The 23,418-nt window shown below is 43.5% G+C and overlaps 1 pseudogene; it reads left to right on the plus strand.

The window, feature by feature from the left end:
* Positions 1–9,084: 9,084 nt before the first annotated feature.
* Positions 9,085–9,206, plus strand: LOC130294778 (U2 spliceosomal RNA; annotated as a pseudogene).
* Positions 9,207–23,418: the final 14,212 nt, after the last annotated feature.

Consider the following 23,418-nt stretch of genomic DNA (forward strand, 5'->3'; position numbering starts at 1 on the left):
TTTAAACCCATCAACCACAAAATTGTCCTAAAAACACTTTCACAAAATAACCCTGATAAGACCTCTTGGGGTATTTTTTTCCAAAAATGGGTCATAGGTCACTGAGTCACTAGCATTGTTGGTTTGCATGCTGCCTCAAATGCGCAGCGCTCTCTCCCCACCTGAGCATGTGCGCATTTGAGGTAACAGAATAGGGACGGCCACACACATCACATTCCCAGAATGATGATTCAGAGCATAGGGTTTTGGGGCGGGCATCATTTTTACTTTTGGCTAAACTCTGGGCATAACAGTAGTAAAATTGCAATTTTAATTTTCCCTAAACTACACTTCATCCATTCCTGGAAAATAAATTTAGGGAACACCCATCTATTACAAATGTCCACTTCACCCCTATACACCTTTCCCAGGGGGGGTACTTTCTGTAATGGTGTCACATGTGAGTGTTCCTTTCTTTTATTTTCCGCTAAATGTATGTAACCGTCAGCTACTGATTTGCCATAGGCCTCAAATGTGAACATTGCTCCATGACTCTTGAGCCCTGTTATGTGCACGCACAACATTTTATTTCCATTCTCTTCTTACCCCCTGTGCAAAGGAAAAATTTGGGGTAACACCAGCATTTTTGTGAAATTTTTTTTTTCCCATTTTACGGCCCACTGTTCCAAACACCTTTGAGGTGTAAATACTCACTGTACCCCTTGTTATGTTTCTTGATGGGTGTAGTTTCCAAAATTATAGCAAATATAGCAATGGTCCTGCTGTTGTGGCTCCATGGTAGCTCTGTAAACACACATGGACCCCGACTTTAATTCTGGCAAAAATCTCTCTCCAAAAGCCGAATGGCGCTCCTGCTCTTCTAAGACCTGGTGTGCAGAGCACTTTACATACAAATATGAGGTATGTCCTTACTCCGAAAAAATGTATTTCCAAATTTTGGGGGGCATTGTTAAAATGAAAAAATAGGGGTAACCCCAGCATTTTAGTGAAAAAAATAAATTTTTTCCTTTTCATATCCTACTTTAATGAACATTTATCAAACACATGAGGCTTTAAGGCTCACTGCACTTTTTGTTACATTCCTTGATGGGTGTAGTTTCCAAAATACTGTGCAATGTAGTTAATTTTTTTTTTTTTGCTGTTCTGGCACATGGGTCTTCCTAAATGTGACATGCCCCCCAAAAAACATTTCAGAAAAATTTGCTTTCCAAAAGCCAAATGTGGCTCCTTCTCTTCTGAGCATTGTAGTGCAGTAGAGCAATTTACATCCACATATGGGGTATTTCCATAGTCATAAGAAATGGTGTTCCAATTTTCGAGGGCATTTTCTCCTATTACCACTTATAAAAATAAAAATTTGGGTAAAATGCAGCATTTTAGTAAAAAAAAAAAAAATTCACACCCCACTTTAACAAAAAGTCGTCAAACACCTGTGGGGTGTTAAGGCTCACTGTACCCCTTGTTATATATGAGGTATTTCCTTACTCGAGAGAAATTGGGTTACGAATTTTGGGAGGCTTTTTCTCATTTTACCCCTTGAGAAAAAAAAACAAAAAAAAAAACGGGTCTGCAAGGACATGCAAGTGTAAAAAATTAAGATTTTTTTTTATTTTCTCCTCCACTTTGCTGCTATTCCTGTGAAACACCTAAAGGGTTAACAAACTTTCTGAATGTCATTTTGAATACTTTGAAGGGTGCACTTTCTATAATGGGGTTATTTATGGGGAATTTCTAATACGAAGACCCCCTTAAATCTACTCTAAACTGAACTGGTCCCTTTAAATTTTCGTGAAAAATTGGAAAATGCCTGCTAAACTTTGAAGCCTTCTAATATATATTGCATATGTGAATCAATATATCATTTATTTGATATGTCCATTTTCCTTACAAGTAGAGAGTTTCAAAGTAAAAAAAATGCTACATTTTAAAAATTTTCATGAAATTTTGCCATTTTTCACCAAGAAATTATGCAAGTATTGACAAAAATGTTCCACTAACATAAAGTAGAATATGACACACAAAAAAACTCAGAATCAAATTCCTAAGTAAAAGCATCCCAGTAAATTATCTGTTGAGTCTACATCCAAGTCAGGATCTTTCACATGTGGAAGACTGTGATCGATGACTATTGTTTCTGTATTTGCTAAACAAAACCCATTGGAACGCATTATTTCTGAGATTTTTATTAATGCTTAGAGGTCAGATTTGCAAAAAATGCTCTGGTCCTTAAGGCAAAATGGGCTTGGTCCTTAAAGGGGTTGTGCGCTGCCCTGCATTTCGGAGCTCCGAAGTTCATTACTCCGAACGCTGTGTGCGGGCTTCCGTGTTCGCGGCCGCCCCCCTCGTGACGTCACACCTGCCCCCTCAACGAAAGTCTATGGAAGGAGGCGCGACCGCTTTCACGCCCCCTTCCCATAGACTTTGGTTGAGGAGGCGGGCGTGACGTCACGAGGGGGCGGCCGCGAACACGGAAGCCCGCACACAGCGTTCGGAGTAATGAACTTCCGGATGCTGTGAGCGGAGCTCCGAAAGGCGGGGCAGCGCACAAGCCCTTTAAGGGGTTAATATATCTGACATCCACATGCAACAGCTGGGATTGGAGATAATGCCAATGTCTATGGAAAAGTGAGTAGAGTTATGGTTCTAGAAAGATTAGAACAAAAAAATGAAAGCAGCATTGCTAAAAATCACTGGTAATATTAAATATAAAGATATAGGCCCAAATTTATCAAAAAATGTCTATGGTAGAGCTATTTTCCCACATTTATTTGGGTGGTGGGTTTGACTAGCGTGCATCTTATTTATCAAGAAGGTGCAGCAGGATGAAGAATTTTGCGCAGCTCTGCTGTGGAGGGAAAAGCTCTACCACATACACTTTGTCTAGACACTTGTGAGGGAGGGAAATAGACACTTTCCCGGGTCCTGAATTTGGCAGGTTAGGTGTTTTTACTTACTTTAACAGAGCTGCCGGGACATTTTTACTTGCATTTCAGACGCTTCAATCAAATTTGATGGCGGTGTCTAAGGGGTTAAAGCCGGGCATCACAGTGATCGGTAATGTGTGGCATTAGAGATGGGTCCTGGGGGCAGATAGCCACCAGGACCACCCAGCTATGACCCGCGCTCGACTCCTGAACGCATGTCATAGAAGGAGAGTGGGACGCTGTTGTCCACAAGGGGTTAAAGGTTGAATTGCGGAAGATTGAAGTGATTCCCACGCCTACTGGTAGGTGGTGTAACTTTGCGCCTAAAAAAGTACCTTTGCACTCAAAATAGCGACTTTTGACAAAAGTCGCAAATGATAAATACGTGACCACTGCAGGGTCAAAAAAAAAAGTTCTACGTGTAGTCATAAAGTGCGAAACTCTCTATATCAAAAGACGCATAAAAGGCGCTAAATATGCTGCTTGCGCCTGAACTGCGCCTAAACATAGACAAAAAAATGCTCTAAAAGCAATGATAAATCTCCCCCATAATATAAGACATAATTATATATTGGGGACTATTTACAGTTGTGCTCGGGCCGTCTATATTCCATAGCACAGGGGTAGGTATCGTCCTTTATCATGTTCTAATACATGGAGGCTGGAAATATCCCGGGTCACATAAAGCCACAGAGCAAATATGATGAGGGAAAAGGAGATTAGAAGGGAATGTTATAGAGTCACTTCCCATCATATTCTCCATCCTAATCCTGTGTGTACTACAAGTACCAGGATGATGAGAATGTATCCTCCATCCAGTGCTGACCCCTCATATATGAGACACGTTTTGTTTTCTTCTACATGTTGTGCAAACTGCATCTGATTGTAGAAACTTCTGTATGGATGTTATTGCTCTCTGGTGTCGGCCATAATAGCATCATACATTTCATTCTCCTGTCCCCAAATATTTTATCAGATACAGAACTACAGTAAGGGGAGACATGTTATCAATATCAATAAAGGGGACAGAGATCTAATGAAGATTTACTGAATTCATAAAAACTCCAAACACATCTTAATCTTACTACAAATATAAATAAAAATGACTTTTTTTGAATAAATTCCCATCACACAGCGCCCCAACCTGTAACCCCTACACTCCAATTCATTAACCATTTGGTATTTTTGAGATATCCAGTATATGTATTATATTGAATATATGTCATTTGATCGGCTATAGGGCTTCATCTAATGGCCTATGACATCACACATGTGACATCACGGAATGTCTCCTATGTTCACCCACCGGCATGAAACTTCTCTCAGATCTGTGGAGTTGAGCAGTAAGTCCAGTTGTCTTTATCTCCTGTTCCTTATTATTTCTGATCTTCTACCTACTGGATATGTTTTCCCGTCCTATGACAAGCCCTCTGTACTCTCTCGCCATTCTGATCTCCTCCATATCTGACCAGTGATAATAATATGATATAGAGAAGATCTTACCAGAAAGTCCATAATCATGTTTTCTGTTTTATTTTTATTTCAAGGATTTTTCCGAGCTTTGGAAAGAGAAATTCGCAAGAAAAAATGGCAAATTATGTAAGTCACAAATTGGGGAATTAGAGCATATATATATACTAAATGGTGGTTACAGAAGTGTTTAAGGGGTTAGCTGACTACATTTCCCATGAGTCTTCAGCTTTCCTGACCCCCCTCCCCAACTGCCTCCAGATAAACCGTCAGATAAACGTCATCTTCTCATATGTTACTTCTTCTCCTGTCGTCCTGATACATCTGTAAATCCTGCACATTCCCTGGTACCATGACCCCGTCCTCTACTAGAGACCTGCAGGGCTCAGTCATGGGACCTGTCCATATAGAATTATAGAGTTATTTACATATGGATTTGTGCCTGTGTATATACATGCATACTGTAGTCTTATTTTAATGACTGTTTTTTATTTTAAATTTTACAACACTTTCAGCTCTGCTACATCTGCTTCATATACATGCACCTATGAGACATTCCTTTTGGTACTTGGTATATACTATAACCCCAGCCCACTATTAGAGGTATGGGTACATCCTGTCAGCCAACACGTTCCCGCAACAGGATGTACCCATACCTCCTGCATATTTCCTGCACTGATGGAGGAAGTGCAGGGGATTGGCGGCAGGACCTGCTGTCAATCACAGCCATGATCCTGCCTCAGCTGCTGAGACTGAGATTGCGTCATTCATGGCAGTATTAATCCTTTAGATGCCTTGGTAAGTACTGAACACAGTATCTATAGGATTGAAAGGGGTGAGGTAATCATGGCAACCATGCGGTTGTGGTGTCCCCATGGTTGTCATGGTAACTAGAAGCCAGCTGATGGCCTCCTCTCTCCCGAGCACGGAAGCCTGTGAAGTCCAGCCATAGACTTATTGGTATTAAAGGAAACTGTCAGTGTAATACTTATGGTTATACTATGATGGAGTACAGATGTACTGCAGTATAGTATAATAGATAAAAAGTATAAAAATAAAATGTCTTAAATAAATAAAGTGTGAAAAAAATAAAATAAATGTCCCTTTCCCCATAAAGTCCTGTATTATCATCCAAAAGAAAAAAAGAACAAGACACAGATATTACCGTGTTCATAATGGCTAGTACTATAAAATCATAATGTTATTTTTTTCACAATATTTTGGAGTTTTTCACAGAAAACTGCATGTTTTATTTTTTTACCAGTAATAGAAAGTACAATATATCATAAAAAAAATAATAATTCACATCAGATTTGAGAAATGAGGCCCAGTCATTAGAGTAAAAACAGGCGGCGGCCTTAACCCCTTAAGGACATGGCCCATTTTGGCCTTAAGGATGCAGGCTGTTTTATTTTTGCATTTTTTTTCTCCTCGCCTTCTAAGAGCCATATTTCTTTATTTTCCCATCCACAGACCCACATGGGGGTTGTTTTTTGCGTAACAATTTACTTTGCCCTAAAATATATGGCGCAACAAAAAAATATTATTTTGTGGGAAAATGAAACAGAATACCGCATTTTGCTACTTTTGAAGGATTTCGTATGAGGGCTGTATGAGGGCAAATGTTTTTTTTGCCGTTATCTGTAGTTTTTATTGCTTCCACTTTTGCATTTATGTGACTTCTTGATCACTTTTTAATTCATTTTTCTGGGATGTGATGTGACCAAAAAGCAGTAATTTTGGACTTTGTTTTTATTTTATCCCCAATCCAGTCTTCTCTATCCCCACATCCAGACCCCTCTTTCCCCATCTATCTCCGCTCCAAACCCCTTTCTCCCCTGCTCCATTCCACTCTATTCCCCATCCAGACTCCTCTATCCCCACCTCTAGACGTCTCTACCCCCCATCCAGCCTTCTCTATTCTTCATCCATACCTCTATATCCCCCATCCAGTCTTCTCTATCCCCCTTCCAGACCTCTCTTTCCCCCTCAATACCTATCAGGGTCCCTCTATACCCCTCTATCCCTTCCTCCAGACTCCTCTATCCCCCCAGACCTCTCTACCCCATCTATTCTTCTTTATCACCCATCCAGACCCCACTATGCCTACCTCCAGACACCTCTGTCCCCCATCCAGACCCCTCTATCCCCCATCCAGACCCATCTATTCCCCTCTATCCACCCTCCAGACCTCTCTATTCCCTCTCCAGACTGCTATACCCCCTCCAAACCTTTCTATCCCTCATTCAGTCTTCTCTATTACCCTCCACATGTCTCTATCTCCCTTCAAGACTCCTCTCTCCCCCATCTTGATTCCTCTGTCCCCATCCAGGCCCCTCTCTCCTTCTTCTCCCCCTTCTATACTATATTCGGACTCCTCTACTCTCCCTACGAGACCTCTTTATGCCCACCCAGTCTTATTTATTCCCCCTCTAGACCTCTCTATGCCCCATCCAGACTCCTCTAACAACATCCAGACTCCTATGTCCCCTCTCCAGACCCTTCTACCCCCATCCAGACCCCTCTATCCCTTCCTCCAGACACCTCTGTCCCCCATCCAGACCCCTCAATCCCCCATCAAGACCCCTCTGTTCCTTCCTCTATCCCCTATCCAGACTCCTCTATCCCCCCCAGACCAGAAGAATAGATGGGGTTCTACTCATCCAGACCCCTCTATCCCTTCCTCCAGACACCTCTGTTCCCTATCCAGAACCCTCTATATCCTCATCCAGACTCCTCTATCTCCCCAGACCTCTCTACCTCCCATCTATTCTTCTCAGTCCCCCATCCAGACCCCTCTATCCCCCCCTATACCCCCATGCAGACCTCTATCCCCCATCTAGACTCCTCTATCCCCCGAGACCTCTAGGTGATAGAGAATAATAGATGGGGTTTTTATTCTTCTCCATCACCCATCCAGGCTGGCTGCTTGCCTTGGATGAATATGTGTTTGTTTTGTGACAGTTGTTTGCACCAATTTATTTTATTTTGTGCCACAATTTTTCATGTGACGTCTAAGTGGATGTGAGGTCTGACTATCTGCAAACACATCACTTGGGTATACTAAGAATGACTTGGATTCCAGATGAGTGGAAACTGTGATGCTATTAACTCCAGCCAAAATGAACTTATCTTCTATCCACAGGATAGGGAATAAGTAGCTGATTGCAGATAATCTGACCACTGGGACCCGCACAATCTCCTCAACGGTAGAGGAATGCGTGCGGTAGGCGGCACATGTTCCATCCATTTCTATGGAACTCCAATGATGCTGTACTTGGGTCTCTTCTGTGCTCCCACAGAAATGAATGAAGCTTCCACCGCATTCACTTCTCACTGAGAACTGGGGCCCCGTCCAGACCTCTAGGTGATAGAGAAGAATAGATGGGGGTTCTACTCTTCTATATCCCCCATCCAGACCTCTCCCTCCCCCTCTATACGCCATCCAGTCTTCTCTATCCCCCTTCACACCTCTCTATCTCCCTTCCAGACTCTTCTATCCCCCATCTTGACCCCTCTATACTATGGCCAGACTCCTCTGCACTCCCTACCAGACCTCTTTATTCCCATTCAGTCATATTTATTCCCCCTCCAGAACTCTCTATGCCTCATCTGAACTCCTATAACCCCTCTCCAGACCCCTCTACCCCACCTCCAGACCACTTTATCCCCCATTCAGTCTTCTCTAGTCCTCCCCTCCAGACCCTCTATTTCCTATCTGCCTCTGGTCAGGAAGGAAACTAAAAGAGGAATACTGCTGTTACATGCGTGTATTTTCTGAAGGGGGGATCCGCTACTTGAAGCAACAGGCCCCCTTTTTGTCCTAGGCTCTCAGCAGTATGGGCCAGAGAGGCATTATGGGTGTCAGTCAAATCTCATAATGCAAAACGTCACTGACAATGCAGGCACAGACGCAGCTGCAGTCATGTGACATTCTGGACTGTATAGGGATAGGTGCATCAATTTCAATGCCCCCTATTAGTAAATTATATTGCTTCATTGATTCTATTTATATAATCATACATTGCTAACACACTAAACTGTAGAACAACAAAGAAGCCGAACTGAATATAACATTTCTTGTTAATTTTTTAGGGTCTCAAGTCCTGGACCAGCATCCAGAATTTGGATGAAGATGAGGTAAGGGCTTGTTCACACTTTCAGAATATATTTGTATCCAATAAATCCGAGCAATCTCTTTGTATTTATACATAAAAACTAGTGAGAAAACAATGACTGCATTTTTATTCAGGTGTTTTCCATTGGTCTTTATATCTTCTGGCTGATTTGTCGCCTTTGAATGAATAGGTGTTTGTTTTATGACAGTTTTTTGCACCAATTTATTTTGTGCCACAATTTTTCATATGACGTCTAAGTGGATGTGAGGTCTGACTATCTGCACACACATCACTTGGGTATACTTAGAATGACTTGGATTCCAGAATTAGTGGAAACTGTGACACTATTAAAGGAGAACTCCTGCCAAAATTAACTTATCCCGTATCCACAGGATAGGGAAGAAGTAGCTGATCGGAGGGAGTCCGACTGCTGGGACCCTCCGCAATCTCCTGAATGGGGCCCCGGCTCTCAGTGAGGAGTGCGTGTGGTAGACGGCACATGCTCCATTCATTTCTATGGAACTCCAATGATGCTGTACTTGGGTCTCTTTGGTGCTCCCTTAGAAATTAATGAAGCTTCTTGGGCTTTTGGCCAAGATCAAGTGTAGTATCTGTTCTTATCAGTTTGAGCTGATGAACTGGTTTTGGATGGGTCTGAGGAATCAGCTCGATGGCTGCTCCAATGGGACCTGTTTCCTCCGGGTCTCGCCATGAGGCTGAGCGGGTCTAGAACTGAGGTACTTTAGTGTCTCGGGGAGTGGTGATCCTGAGGTGCCAAAGCTCACTGAGTGGAAACATGGGCACCATAATCTCTTCACCTTGTGGCACTCACCTCTTGATTCCCGACTTTCTGGCTGGGATCAGGTACATTTTTATAGATCCGGTCGGATGTCCGGGCAATATATCTGAACACATTCACTTATTTATTTCTTTTTGTTACTGTGTCACTTTTTGCGTGTTGTGTGTTCACAGGATTTTTAGGATGCGGTAGCCCTTCTGGGTGTCCCTCCTAGCGGTATAGGGGAGGTGAGTTTGGCCATCAGGTTCCCCACCTCCCTGCAAAAAACCCCGGGTACTCCTGCATGGGCAGGGTACCGACCGTACCCTGCCCATGCTCTGCAGGGAGATACCTTGGCGAAGGGGGATGCCTGGGAGAATTTGTGGTCCCTTAGTAGCTTCGGCAAAAAGGGGCATCGAACCTGGAACCTTGCAGGTACCTTTTGGTCCGGAGGCGAAGGGTGAGGTTTGTTGGGGGGCCTCTCTCCTGTCGGTATTCCAGAATTAGTGGAAACTCTGATGCTATTAAAGGAGAACTCCAGCCAAAATTAACTTATCCTCTACCAACAGAATAAGGTAGCTGATCGCAGGGAGTCCACCCACTGGGACCTTCCGCAATCTCCTGAATGGGGCCCCCTGCTCCATTCAGCACATGCTCCATTCATTTCTATGGAACTCCAATGATTCTATACTTGGGTCTCTTCGGGGCTCTGTACATACGCCTCACTGAGAGCTGGGGCCCCGTGGTCGGACTCCCTGGGATCAGCTACTTATGCCCTAACCGGTGGATAGGGCATAAGTAAATCCTTTTCAGACATTGTTGGCAATGCAGGAGTGTAAAGTTTGTATTTGCAATAATGATTTATTTTTATTTCTTGATATATTAGAACTTGAAGTATATTAACCTCTTAATGGCCTCCAATTTACCTTTTTCCTGGCATACATCAGCCGGCCATGTTTTTATAGAAAGGTTAGAATAAGCTTGTGGGTCTCTCTGGTGCAGGAATCGCAGGAGTTCAGCCTTCAGTATGATAGCTAGTAACTAACAGGATAGGAAAAACCTCCACTGTATATTTACATTTTTTGCATGTCGCAGTGAAATCATGACCACTGCATGTGAGGTTCCTCTGTGCGCCTCTTACCCTCTTCAGTGATGGGTTTCCATAGTAACCAGGTGTCTCGTGAAGGCCTGCCATGGGTGTCTGTGCACCTATAGAAAAGAATGCAAAAATGGAATGACACAATTGCATTTTTTTCCCATTTCCCCAGCAATAAAAAAAGAGTTAATACAGATCAACCCATCAGATATATGAACCCTAAAATGGTGGCATTAAAAAGTACAACTTGTCCTGCAATAAACAAGCCCTTATATGGCACTTGAAAGGCACCAATGGAAAAACGGAAAATATTGCTTGGGTATTATGGCCCAGAAGTCCTGTTAGAGGAGGGGTTAAAACATCGTTTACACATATTTTCTGTATGTTATTAATTTTCAAATAATTTCATTTAACCCCTAGAGGATGCAGAACGTACTTGTACTCCCTGGCTGCTGGGTACTTGGTGCACCAGGACGTACATGTAGGTCCTTAGAGGCATCCGGACTGAGAGGCTCCTTCACTCGCTTCATAGATGCCGCCATGATCAGCTGATGCCTTCCATTAACCCATTCAGATGCCATAATAAATACTGCTCACAGCATCTGAAGGATTAGAGGGGCTTACAGAGACTCTTTGGACCACCCATAGTGTGATCACCAGAGTCCCTTGAGTCAAAATGGTGGATGGAACTTTGCTTAGCCGATCCCACTCATTATTTGATGTTTTATACCTGACCCCTGCAATCTCTCATGCAGCACCCCCTGTCATCAGCCTCAAGGAGCAAAGATCGCTCCGTGTCTGATGACTCACGATCATGGGGCCGTTGTATCGTGACGTCACGGCTCTGTCCCCTTAATGCAAGTCTAGGATAGGTAGGCATGCAGATATGTGGATAGTGCAAGTGGTAGATGTGCAGGCATGTGACTGAGTAGGTAAGTAGGTAGATAGTGGAGGCCGGTAGGTATATGTTGAGGATAGATAGATAGATGGATGGATGGATGGATGGATGGATAGATAGAACAGCTAGATAGAGCCGTTAGGGAGATATTAAAGGCAGTTAGGTAAGTAGAAGGTAGGGAAGGTAGGTAGGTGAATAGTAAAGGTAGGTTTGCAAGAAGAAATGTGGGTTGGTGTGCACGCAGGTAAAAGGTAGATAGGTAATTTTCTCCCCCCACCCCTTCCTTAAATAAAAATCCCACTCACCTTCACTCCTGCGCTGATATCAGGGCCTCCTCTTCCTACTCCTTCAGAATTCATTTTATTGTAAGGATGGCCAGAGGAAAACAACAAGATGGCGACCTCTCCTTCTTTCCTCCCATCTGGTCATGTTTATTAAAGGGGTACTCTGCTTCTAGACATCTTAGAAGGGGAGAGGATGCCTGATTGCTGGGGTCCTGAAGCTGGGGCCCCCCACGATCTCCTGCAGCACCCGGCATTCTAAACAAACGGCCTGGAGCTCTGACCCAGATGTGAGTTTAGCCTTAGTTCACCTAAGTTGTGTCATCTTCTTGCACCAGAACTCTTGCACATTTATTGGCGCACAGTTTAGCATCTTGAGAAACACCTCTTTACTGAGGACTACATTTTTTTCTTACAAATGACACCACAATTCTGATTTATTAAAGTAAATCTCCCCCGTGTGTCTCCAGTCCATTCTCTGCCTCAGTACTGGGCCCAACCATTTCTAGTGCTGGGGGTAGATACTGGCACATTACAGTCCGTCATTAAGAAATCTTCCCTATTTTGTGATGAAGAAATCTTAATTAAATACAATTTCTTATAATAGATAAAGTATAATGGAATCTTTATGTGATACACCATACAATGTAACAATGTGAAATCTTCCCATGATTTTATATACCTCTCTGCTTATACCTTTGCTTTACTATTACAGCCGGCAGAGATCATCACCCCATGTAAGTATTGCTATTCTCTCACACATTTGTCTCTTTATATTCATTTTGTGCCCATAAGATTGTGATACATCTACATTGGAGGCTTATGGAATCCTTTTAAGCTTAAAGGGGTACTCTAGAGGTTTTTCTTTTAAATCAACTGGTGCTGGAAAATTCTACAGATTTGTATGTTACTTCTATTTAAAAATCTTAATCCTTCCAGTACTTATCAGCTGCTGTATGCTTCAGAGGAAGTTATGTAGTCATTTTCATTTTGTGCTCTCTGCTGCCACCTCTGTCCGTGTCAGGAACTGTCCAGAGTAGGAGCAAATCCCCATAGCAAACCTCTCCTTCTCTGAAAAGTTCCTGACAAGAACAGAGGTGGCAGCAGAGCGCATTGTGGTCAGACTGGAAAGAACTACATAACTTCCTCTAGAGCAGTGTTTCCCAAATGTGGTCCTCAAGCACCCCAACAGGTCATGTTTTCAGGATTTCCTTAGTCTTTCACAGGTGCTATAACTGTGGTGATGCCTGATGCTTTGAGGACCGCGTTTTAGAAACACTGCTCTAGAGCATACAGCAGCTGATAAGTACTGGAAGGGGTTAATATGTTTAAAGAGAAGTAATTTACAAATCTGTAGAATTTTCTGGCCCCAGTATTTTTTTCCTCTGGAGTACCCCTTTAACAAAAATAAATAAATTAATAAATACATTTATAAACACCATACAGTAATGGAAATCAACATGCACCAATATAAGTCCACTGATCTGTCAGGTGGCCGTGGTGTCCATAGGTGTGAAGAGCCTGAAATTTACTTGAGAACAAAAAAATATGTCATAATACCTTGAGGCAATGCTGATCTACTTTCCCAACCAGTGTGGCTCCAGCTGTTTCAAGGCTACAACTTCCTCCATGTTGGGAGTTGTAGTTTTGAAACAGCTGGAGGCACACTGGTTGGGAAACACTATTCTATATAGTTGATCATCACTTGTGATGGGCAATTTATTTTTCCATGTATGAGATCCCTTATTCTTCCTCTGCAGTATGATTCTACTGCAAACATGACCTAATGGATATTTGCAATAAACATATTAACAATTTTCATTTCTTTTTTGTATTTTTTTAGCTGCAGAGGCAAAGATCAGGTAAATACAAACTATTTTCTCTTCGTATTATCTGCCTGATAACCCCATTGTTACACCAAGAACATTTACACATTAGTTTCTCTTGTTAATCTAGGACAGTGATCTATAAATTGCAGCCCTTCAAATGTTGCAAAACTACAACTCCCAGCATGCCCAGACAGCCAACGGCTGTCTGGGCATGCCGGGATTTGTAGTTTTACCACATCTGCAGGGCCACAATCTGGAGACCACTGATCTAGGACAAACCATCACTTTGAGATTGGTGAGATTATGGCCTCCAAGCAAGATGTCAATTCTAGTAATATTCATAATTAAGCAGAATATATATATATATATATATGTATATATATATATATATATATATATATATATATATATATAATTAGATAGCCTAGACTATGACAGGGAGGAGGGGATGTAGGATGTTGGGGCGGGTTAGAGGTGATGACATCACTCAGGAGGTTGGGCTGGAGCTCAGGTCAAGGCACACCTTCTGAGACACCAGAGGATGAGGTGTTGTCTTTGGGGAGCAGCCGGGGATCTGGGGACAACACCACTCAGAAAATAAAAGGACTACACAATTTCCTGTCAGGGGTGAATGATGCAGAAGCAGGCTGAAGCCAGTACAATTTGTGATAAAACTATATCAGTAAGTTTTATATCTTGGGTTTAGTAATATAACTGTTATAGGACACAATATATTGATATATTTTGGATTCTTATTGATCTATTCATTCTTTCACTAACAGGACTGATGCATACCCCATTGAGGACGGACCCCATGAGGAGGGACCTAATTATGATGGTGAAGGACCCAAGGATGATGACCCTAATGATGACGGCCCCAATTATGACAGGCCAGATAAAAGGTATGTATTGTATACCATTGTATAAATGTCTTCAATGAGTCATAATACTTGGCCTCATGTATCCAAAGTGTTCCGGATGAAACCTTCGTGGCCATAGCAGCCGATCCAAATCCTCGTGTCATTGTTCCTGCAGAATTTATTGATGTAAATCTGCTTCAGTATTGACTTCAGAGGGTAGCAAAATCTGCTATAGCAAATCCACAATGGAAAATATGCACATGTGAATATACGCTTAAAACTGATTCTGTAGTTACTATTGGCAACAAAGAGCGTTATTCTCAGAGGCAGCTTTATACTTGAGGTTATTCTGTGGCCCCTGAGGGGAATATTTCTCATGTTTCTTCTTGTCTCTTCTCCTACAGATGGCTATCCAGAGTCCAGGAGGCTACTAGAGTCTTTAGGTGGGTAGGAGTCTTCCTTGTAGACGTATATAAGGAAATATTCTCAATTGTATATAAAACACATTATCCTATCTTGATAATTTAATCTGGACAAGATTTATCCTTATGGACAACATTATCTGTGTATTTCAAGTCATATGAAAGGAAAATGATATGAAAGGGATATTCTGCCCGAAAACATCTCATTCCCCCATCCAAAGGAGAGAGGATAAGATGTCTGATTGCGGAGGTCCCGCCTCTGGTGACCCCAGCGATCTCCGGTGCGGCACCCCAGTCATCTGGTGCGAGATCTCTGCTCTGTTCTGGATGACTGGAGACTACAGCCGCCATGCCCCCTCCATTTATGTCTATGGGAGGAGGCGTAATGGCTACATACTAGCCGTCATGCACCCTCCCATAGACATGAATATAGGGTGTGACGTCACGTACACGGAAGCTCAAAGCTGGGTCCCCAAAGGCGGGACCCCCACGACCAGACATCTTATCCCCTATCCTTTGGAAGGGGATAAGATGTTTTCTGGCGGAGTACCCTTTTAACTAAAGTTCTGTTTTTCTATTACAGGGACGACCATTATCCCAGGATGACATGGAGGCCCTGGATGCCTGATATAAGGTACGACTCCCTACATGCCCCACACTATAAATAGTCACCCCCCATTAACGGTGTCCCTTTTCGTGCCCTGTTCACTAGACACAGTCTGACCAATCACAAAAGAAGAATCCTGATTGTATGAATATATTTTTTCATTGCTGTCACATGACCACATGCTAATCTACATGCAATATAGCTACTGTTACATTCTATTAAACTAAACCAATGCACTTCGATATAAAATTAGCACTCCGCCCCTAGACATCTTATCCCCTCTTCAAATGATAGGGGATAAGATGTCCGATTACGTGGGATCTCCATCCCCCCCAACCCAGCATTGGGAACATTTATGTTCAGAACGCCAGTTTCAGGAGGCTGTGGTGGTGACGTCAAGCCCTCTCCATTCATGTATATGGGAGGGGGTGTGACTGCTGTCCCCCCGTGACGTAAAACCACGGCCACCTGAAACCGGCGTTGTGAACATAAATGTTCAGAATGCCAAGGTGGTGGGCTGGAGATCGCGGGGGTCCATGCTTTGGATATGGGATAAGATGTCTAGGGGCGGAGTACTCCTTCAAATACAACATTTTATATCCTCTCACTATGGCACATTCTATTACATTCACAGACTGCAAACCTGTAGAGACCTAATCCTGATCTCTTTGTGTTCTCTTTCACTTTTTGTATTTACATATTTATATGTGTCAATTTTTTTCCATGTACAATAGGGAGATCCCCGAGGAGGATAGTGATATCCAAAAAAAGAAAAAGAAAGTTACGTAAGTACAGAGAACCCACATCCTTACAGTACAGAAAGAATTAATGGAAATGACTCAAAGGGGTACTTCCCCGCCAGACATGTTATCCGTATCCAAATGACTGGGGTGCTGTGGCGAAGAATGCGGAGGTAGCCTGCGGCTTGACCCCTGTGATCTCTTTCACAGCACCCCAGTCATCTGGTGCACGCAGCGAACGCCACTCGGTGACGGATGACTGCGGAATACCACTTTAATGTATACCAGGAAAAAGAATACTAATGCAATGATGTATGTCCATAACAAAAAAAAAACAAAAACAAGGATGAGGCTTGGAAATATGGACAGAATTGGGTTAATACCTGACGCTATAAAACCTTTAGACATGTTCTAGAGACAAGTTTCAATAAGGTTCTGAGTGTTCAGACCTTGACCAATTGTTGGAACAAGCGGGAGAAAAGCGCAGCTGCCTGAGACAATCCCATAGACTTACATTATAAATTTGTCTTGCTTAGCGCTCTCTACTTGTTACACCAAGAACATTTACACATTAGTTTCTCTTGTTAATCTAGGACAGTGATCTATAAATTGCAGCCCTTCAAATATTGCAAAACTACAACTCCAAGCATGCCCAGACAGCCAACGGCTGTCTGGGCATGCTGGGAGTTGTAGTTTTACAACATCTCCAGGGCCACAATCTGGAGACCACTGATCTATGACAAGCCATCACTTTGAGATTGGTGAGATTATGGCCTCCAAGCAAGATGGCAATTCTAGCAATATTCATAATTAATCAGAACATATACATAATTAGATAGCCTAGACTATAACAGGAAGGAGAAGATGTAGGATGTAGGGGCGGGGTTAGAGGTGATGACATCACTCAGGAGGTTGGACTGGAGCTCAGGTCAAGGCACACCTTCTGAGACACCAGAGGATGAGGCGTTGTCTGTGGGGAGCAGCCGGGGATCTGGGGACAACACCACTCAGAAAATAAAAGGACTACACAATTTCCTGTCAGGGCTGAATGATGCAGAAGCAGGCTGAAGCCAGTACAATTTGTGATAAAACTATATTAGTAAGTTTTATATCTTGGGTTTAGTAATATAACTGTTATAGGACACAATATATTGATATATTTTGGATTCTTATTGATCTATTCATTCTTTCACTAACAGGACTGATTCATACCCCATTGAGGACGGACCCCATGAGGAGGGATCTAATTATGATGGTGAAGGACCCAAGGATGATGACCCTAATGTTGACGGCCCCAATGATGAAGGGCCAGATATAAGGCATGTATTGTATACCATTGTATAAATGTCTTCAATGAGTCATAATACTTGGCCTCATGTATCCAAAGTGTTCCGGATGAAACCTTCGTGGCCATAGCAGCCGATCCGAATTCTCGTGTCTGAAAAAAACGATTCTGTAGTTACTATGGACAACAAAGGGCGTTATTCTCAGAGGCAGCTTTATACTTGAGGTTATTCTGTGGCCCCTGAGGGGAATATTTCTCATGTTTCTTATTTTAATCTGGATAAGATTTGTCCTTATGGACGACATTATCTGCGTATTCCAAGTCATATGAAAGGAAAATGATATTAAAGGGATCTTCTGCTGGAATACATCTTATCCCCCATCCAAAGGAGAGAGGATAGGATGTCTGATTTCGGGGGTCCAGCCGCTGGTGACCCCTGCGATCTCCGGTGCGTCACCCAGTCATCCAGTGCGAGAACTCTGCTCTATTCTGAATGACTGGGGACTACAGCCGCCATGCCCCCTCCATTCATGTCTATTGGAGGAGGCGTAATGGCTACATACTAGCCGTCATGCACCCTCCCATAGACATGAATATAGGGCGTGACGTCACGTACACGGAAGCTCAAAGCTGGATCCCCAAAGGTGGGACCCCCCGACCAGACATCTTATCCCCTATCCTTTGGAAGGGGATAAGATGTTTTCTGGCGGAGTACCCTTTTAACTAATGTTCTGTTTTTCTATTACAGGGATGACCATTATCCCAGGATGACATGGAGGCCCCGGATGCCTGATATAAGGTACGACTCCCTACATGCCCCACACTACAAATAGCCCCCCCCCCCCCATTAATGGTGTCCCTTTTCGTGCCCTGTTCACTAGACAAAGTCTGACCAATCACAAAAGAAGAATCCTCGTTGTATGAATATATTTTTTCATTGCTGTCACATGACCACATGCTAATCTACATGGAATGTAGCTCCTGTTACATTCTATTAAACTAAACCGATGCACTCCGATATTAAATTAGTACTCCACGCCTAGACATTTTATCCCCTCTTCAAATGATAGGGGATAAGATGCCTGATCACGAGGGGGGTCCGGCCACTGGGCCCCCCAACCCAGCATTGGGAACATTTATGTTCAGAACGCCAGTTTCAGGAGGCTGTGGTGGTGACGTCAAGCCCACTCCATTCATGTATATGGGAGGGGGTGTGACTGCTGTCCCCCCGTGACGTAAAACCACGGCCACCTGAAACCGACGTTCTGAACATAAATGTTCAGATCTCCAGCACAAGGTGGATGGGGTCCATGCTTTGGATATGGGATAAGATGTCTAGGGGTGGAGTACTCCTTCAAATATAACATTTTATATCCTCTCACTATGGCACATTCTATTACATTCACAGACTGCAAACCTGTAGAGACCTAATCCTGATCTCTTTGTGTTCTCTTTCACTTTTTGTACTTACATATTTATATGTGTCAATTTTTTTCAATGTACAATAGGGAGATTCCCGAGGAGGATAGTGATATCCCAAAAAAGAAAAAGAAAGTTACGTAAGTACAGAGAACCCACATCCTTACAGTACAGAAAGAATTAATGGAAATGACTCAAAGGGGTACTTCCCCGCCAGACATGTTATCCGTATCCAAATGACTGGGGTGCTGTGGCGAAGAACGCGGAGGTCGCCCGTGATCTCTTTCGCAGCACCCCAGTCATCTGGTGCACGCAGAGAACGCCACTCGGTGACGGATGACTGCCACTCCCGCTCCATTCATGTCTATGGGAGGAGGAGTGTCGACTGTCATGGCCACTACCATAGACATGAATGGAGGGGACTTGGTGTGATGTCACGATCATGGAAGCCCCAGCCCCGGAGATTGCCGGACCCCCCAAAATCAGACATGTTATCCCCTATCAGGGGATAACATGTCTAGCGGCGGAGTACCCTTTTAATGTATACCAGGAAAAAGAATACTAATGCAATGATGTATATCCATAAAAAAAAAAAAAAAAAAACAAGAATGAGGCTTGGAAATATGGACAGAATTGGGTTAACACCTGACGCTATAAAACCTTTAGACATGTTCTAGAGACAAGTTTCAATCAGGTTCTGAGTGTTCAGACCTTGACCAATTGTTGGAACAAGCGGGGAGAAAAGCGCAGCTGCCTGAGACAATCCCATAGACTTACATTATAAATTTGTCTTGCTTAGCGCTCTCTTCTTGTTACACCAAGAACATTTACACATTAGTTTATTTTGTTAATCTAGGACAGTGATCTATAAATTGCAGCCCTTCAAATATTTCAAAACTACAACTCTAAGCATGCCCAGACAGCCAACGGCTGTCTGGGCATGCTGGGAGTTGTAGTTTTACAACATCTCCAGGGCCACAATCTGGAAACCACTGATCTATGACAAGCCATCACTTTGAGATTGGTGAGATTATGGCCTCCAAGCAAGATGGCAATTCTAGCAATATTCATAATTAATCAGAACATATACATAATTAGATAGCCTAGACTATAACAGGGAGGAGGTGATGTAGGATGTAGGGGCGGGGTTAGAGGTGATGACATCACTCAGGAGGTTGGGCTGAAGCTCAGGTCAAGGCACACCTTCTGAGACACCAGAGGATGAGGTATTGTCTGTGGTGAGGAGTCGGGGATCTGGGAACAACACCACTTAGGAAATAAAAGGACTACACAATTTCCTGTCAGGGCTGAATGATGCAGAAGCAGACTGAAGCCAGTACAATTTGTGATAATACTATATCAGTAAGTTTTATATCTTGGGTTTAGTAATATAACTGTTATAGGACACAGCATATTGATATATTTTGGATTCTTATTGATCTATTCATTCTTTCACTAACAGGACTGATGCATACCCCATTGAGGACGGACCCCATGAGGAGGGACCTATTTATGATGGTGAAGGACCCAAGGATGATTGCCCTAATGATGACGACCCCAATTATGAAGGGCCAGATAAAAGGCATGTATTGTATACCATTGTATAAATGTCTTCAATGAGTCATAATACTTGGCCTCATGTATAGAAAGTGTTCCGGATGAAACCTTCGTGGCCATAGCAGCCGATCCAAATCCATGTGTCATTGTTCCTGCAGAATTTATAGATCTTAGGGTGCGTTCACACGTGCGTATTTTCTTAAGTAAATCTGCTTCAGCATTGACTTCAGAGGGTAGCAAAATCTGCTATAGCAAATCCACAGCGGAAAATATGCCCAAGTGAATATACGCTAAAAACCGATTCTGTAGTTACTATGGACAACAAAGAGCGTTATTCTCAGAGGCAGCTTTATACTTGAGGTTATTCTGAGGCCCCTGAGGGGAATATTTCTTATGTTTCTTCTTGTCTCTTCTCCTACAGATGGCTATCCAGAGTCCAGGAGGCTACTAGAGTCTTTAGGTGGGTAGGAGTCTTACTTGTAGACGTATAAAAGGAAATATTTTCAATTGTATATAAAACACATCTTCCTATCTTGATATTTTAATCTGGATAAGATTTGTCCTTATGGACGACATTATCTGTGTGTTCCAAGTCATATGAAAGGAAAATGATATTAAAGGGATCTTCTGCTTGAAAACATCTCATCCCCCATCCAAAGGAGAGAGGATAAGATGTCTGATTGCGGGGGTTCCGCCACTGAAGAGCCCTGCGATCTCCGGTGCGGCACCCAGTCATCCAGTGCGAGAACTCTGCTCTATTCTGAATGACTGGGGACTATAGCCGCCATGCCCCCTCCATTCATGTCTATTGGAGGAGGCGTAATGGCTACATACTAGCCATCATGCACCCTCCCATAGACATGAATGTAGGGGGCATAACGTCACGTACACGGAAGCTCAAAGCTGGATCCCCAAAGGCGGGACCACCACGACCAGACATCTTATCCCCTATTCTTTGGAAGGGGATAAGATGTTTTCTGGCGGAGTACCCTTTTATCTAAAGTTCTGTTTTTCTATTACAGGGATGACCATTATCCCAGGATGACATGGAGGCCCCGGATGCCTGATATAAGGTACGTCTCCCTACATGCCCCACACTAAAAATAGCCACCCCCCCCCCATTATTGGTGTCCCTTTTCGTGCCCTGTTCACTAGGCAAAGTCTGACCAATCACAAAAGAAGAATCCTCGTTGTATGAATATATTTTTTCATTGCTGTCACATGACCACATGCTAATCTACATGGAATGAAGCTCCTGTTACATTCTATTAAACTAAACCGATGCACTTCGATATTAAATTAGTACTCCACGCCTAGACATCTTATCCCCTCTTCAAATGATAGGGGATAAGATGCCTGATCACGAGGGGGGTCCGGCAACTGGGCACCCCAGCCCAGAATTGGGAACATTTATGTTCAGAACGCCAGTTTCAGGAGGCTGTGGTGGTGACGTCAAGCCCACTCCATTCATGTAAATGGGAGGGGGTGTGACTGCTGTCCCCCCGTGACAAAAAACCACGGCCACCTGAAACCGGCGTTGTGAACATAAATGTTCAGAATGCCAAGGTGGTGGGCTGGAGATCGCGGGGGTCCATGCTTTGGATAGGGGATAAGATGTCTAGGGGCGGAGTACTCCTTCAAATACAACATTTTATATCCTCTCTGTCCTTGATGTCTACTCTGCTTCTCCACGTCTTACTGTGCCTGTGCGGATGTCTGCCTCTGCCTTCTCCTTCCCTGCTGTGGCCTTCTTGGACTCTGGATCTGCAGGAAATTTTATTTTGGCCTCTCTCGTCAACAGGTTCAACATCCCGGTGACCAGTCTCGCCAGACCCCTCTACATCAATTGTGTAAATAATGAAAGATTGGACTGTACCATACGTTTCCGCACGGAGCCCCTTCTTATGAGCATCGGATCTCATCATGAGAGGATTGAACTTTTGGTCCTCCCCAATTGCACCTCGGAAATTCTCCTTGGACTTCCCTGGCTTCAACTTCATTCCCCTACCCTGGATTGGTCCACTGGGGAGATCAAGAGTTGGGGGTCCTCTTGTTCCAAGAACTGTCTAAAACCGGTTCCCAGTAACCCTTGCCGTAACTCTGTGGTTCCTCCAGTAACCGGTCTCCCTAAGGCCTATATGGACTTCGCGGATGTTTTCTGCAAAAAACAAGCTGAGACACTACCTCCTCACAGGCCTTATGATTGCCCTATCGACCTCCTCCCGGGCACTACTCCACCCCGGGGCAGAATTTATCCTCTCTCTGCCCCAGAGACTCTTGCCATGTCCGAATACGTCCAGGAGAATCTAAAGAAGGGCTTTATCCGTAAATCCTCCTCTCCTGCCGGAGCCGGATTTTTCTTTGTGTCCAAAAAAGATGGCTCCCTACGTCCTTGCATTGACTACCGCGGTCTTAATAAAATCACGGTTAAGAACCGCTACCCCTTACCCCTCATCTCTGAACTCTTTGATCGCCTCCAAGGTGCCCACATCTTCACTAAATTGGACTTAAGAGGCGCCTATAACCTCATCCGCATCAGAGAGGGGGACGAGTGGAAAACGGCATTTAACACCAGAGATGGACACTTTGAGTATCTGGTCATGCCCTTTGGACTGTGCAACGCCCCTGCCGTCTTCCAAGACTTTGTCAATGAAATTTTTCGTGATCTGTTATACTCCTGTGTTGTTGTATATCTGGACGATATCCTAATTTTTTCTGCCAATCTAGAACACCGCCAGCATGTCCGTATGGTTCTTCAGAGACTTCGTGACAACCAACTCTATGCCAAAATTGAGAAATGTCTGTTTGAATGCCAATCTCTTCCTTTTCTAGGATATTTGGTCTCTGGCCAGGGACTACAGATGGATCCAGACAAACTCTCTGCCGTTTTAGATTGGCCACGCCCCTCCGGACTCCGTGCTATCCAACGCTTTTTGGGGTTCGCCAATTATTACAGGCAATTTATTCCACATTTTTCTACCATTGTGGCTCCTATCGTGGCTTTAACCAAAAAAAGTGCTGATCCCAAGTCCTGGCCTCCTCAAGCAGAAGACGCCTTTAAACGACTCAAGTCTGCCTTTTCTTCGGCTCCCGTCCTCTCCAGACCTGACCCTTCCAAACCCTTCCTATTGGAG

The sequence above is a fragment of the Hyla sarda genome, chromosome 10, assembly GCF_029499605.1.
Source record: "Hyla sarda isolate aHylSar1 chromosome 10, aHylSar1.hap1, whole genome shotgun sequence".
NCBI classification, from domain to species: Eukaryota; Metazoa; Chordata; class Amphibia; order Anura; family Hylidae; genus Hyla; species Hyla sarda.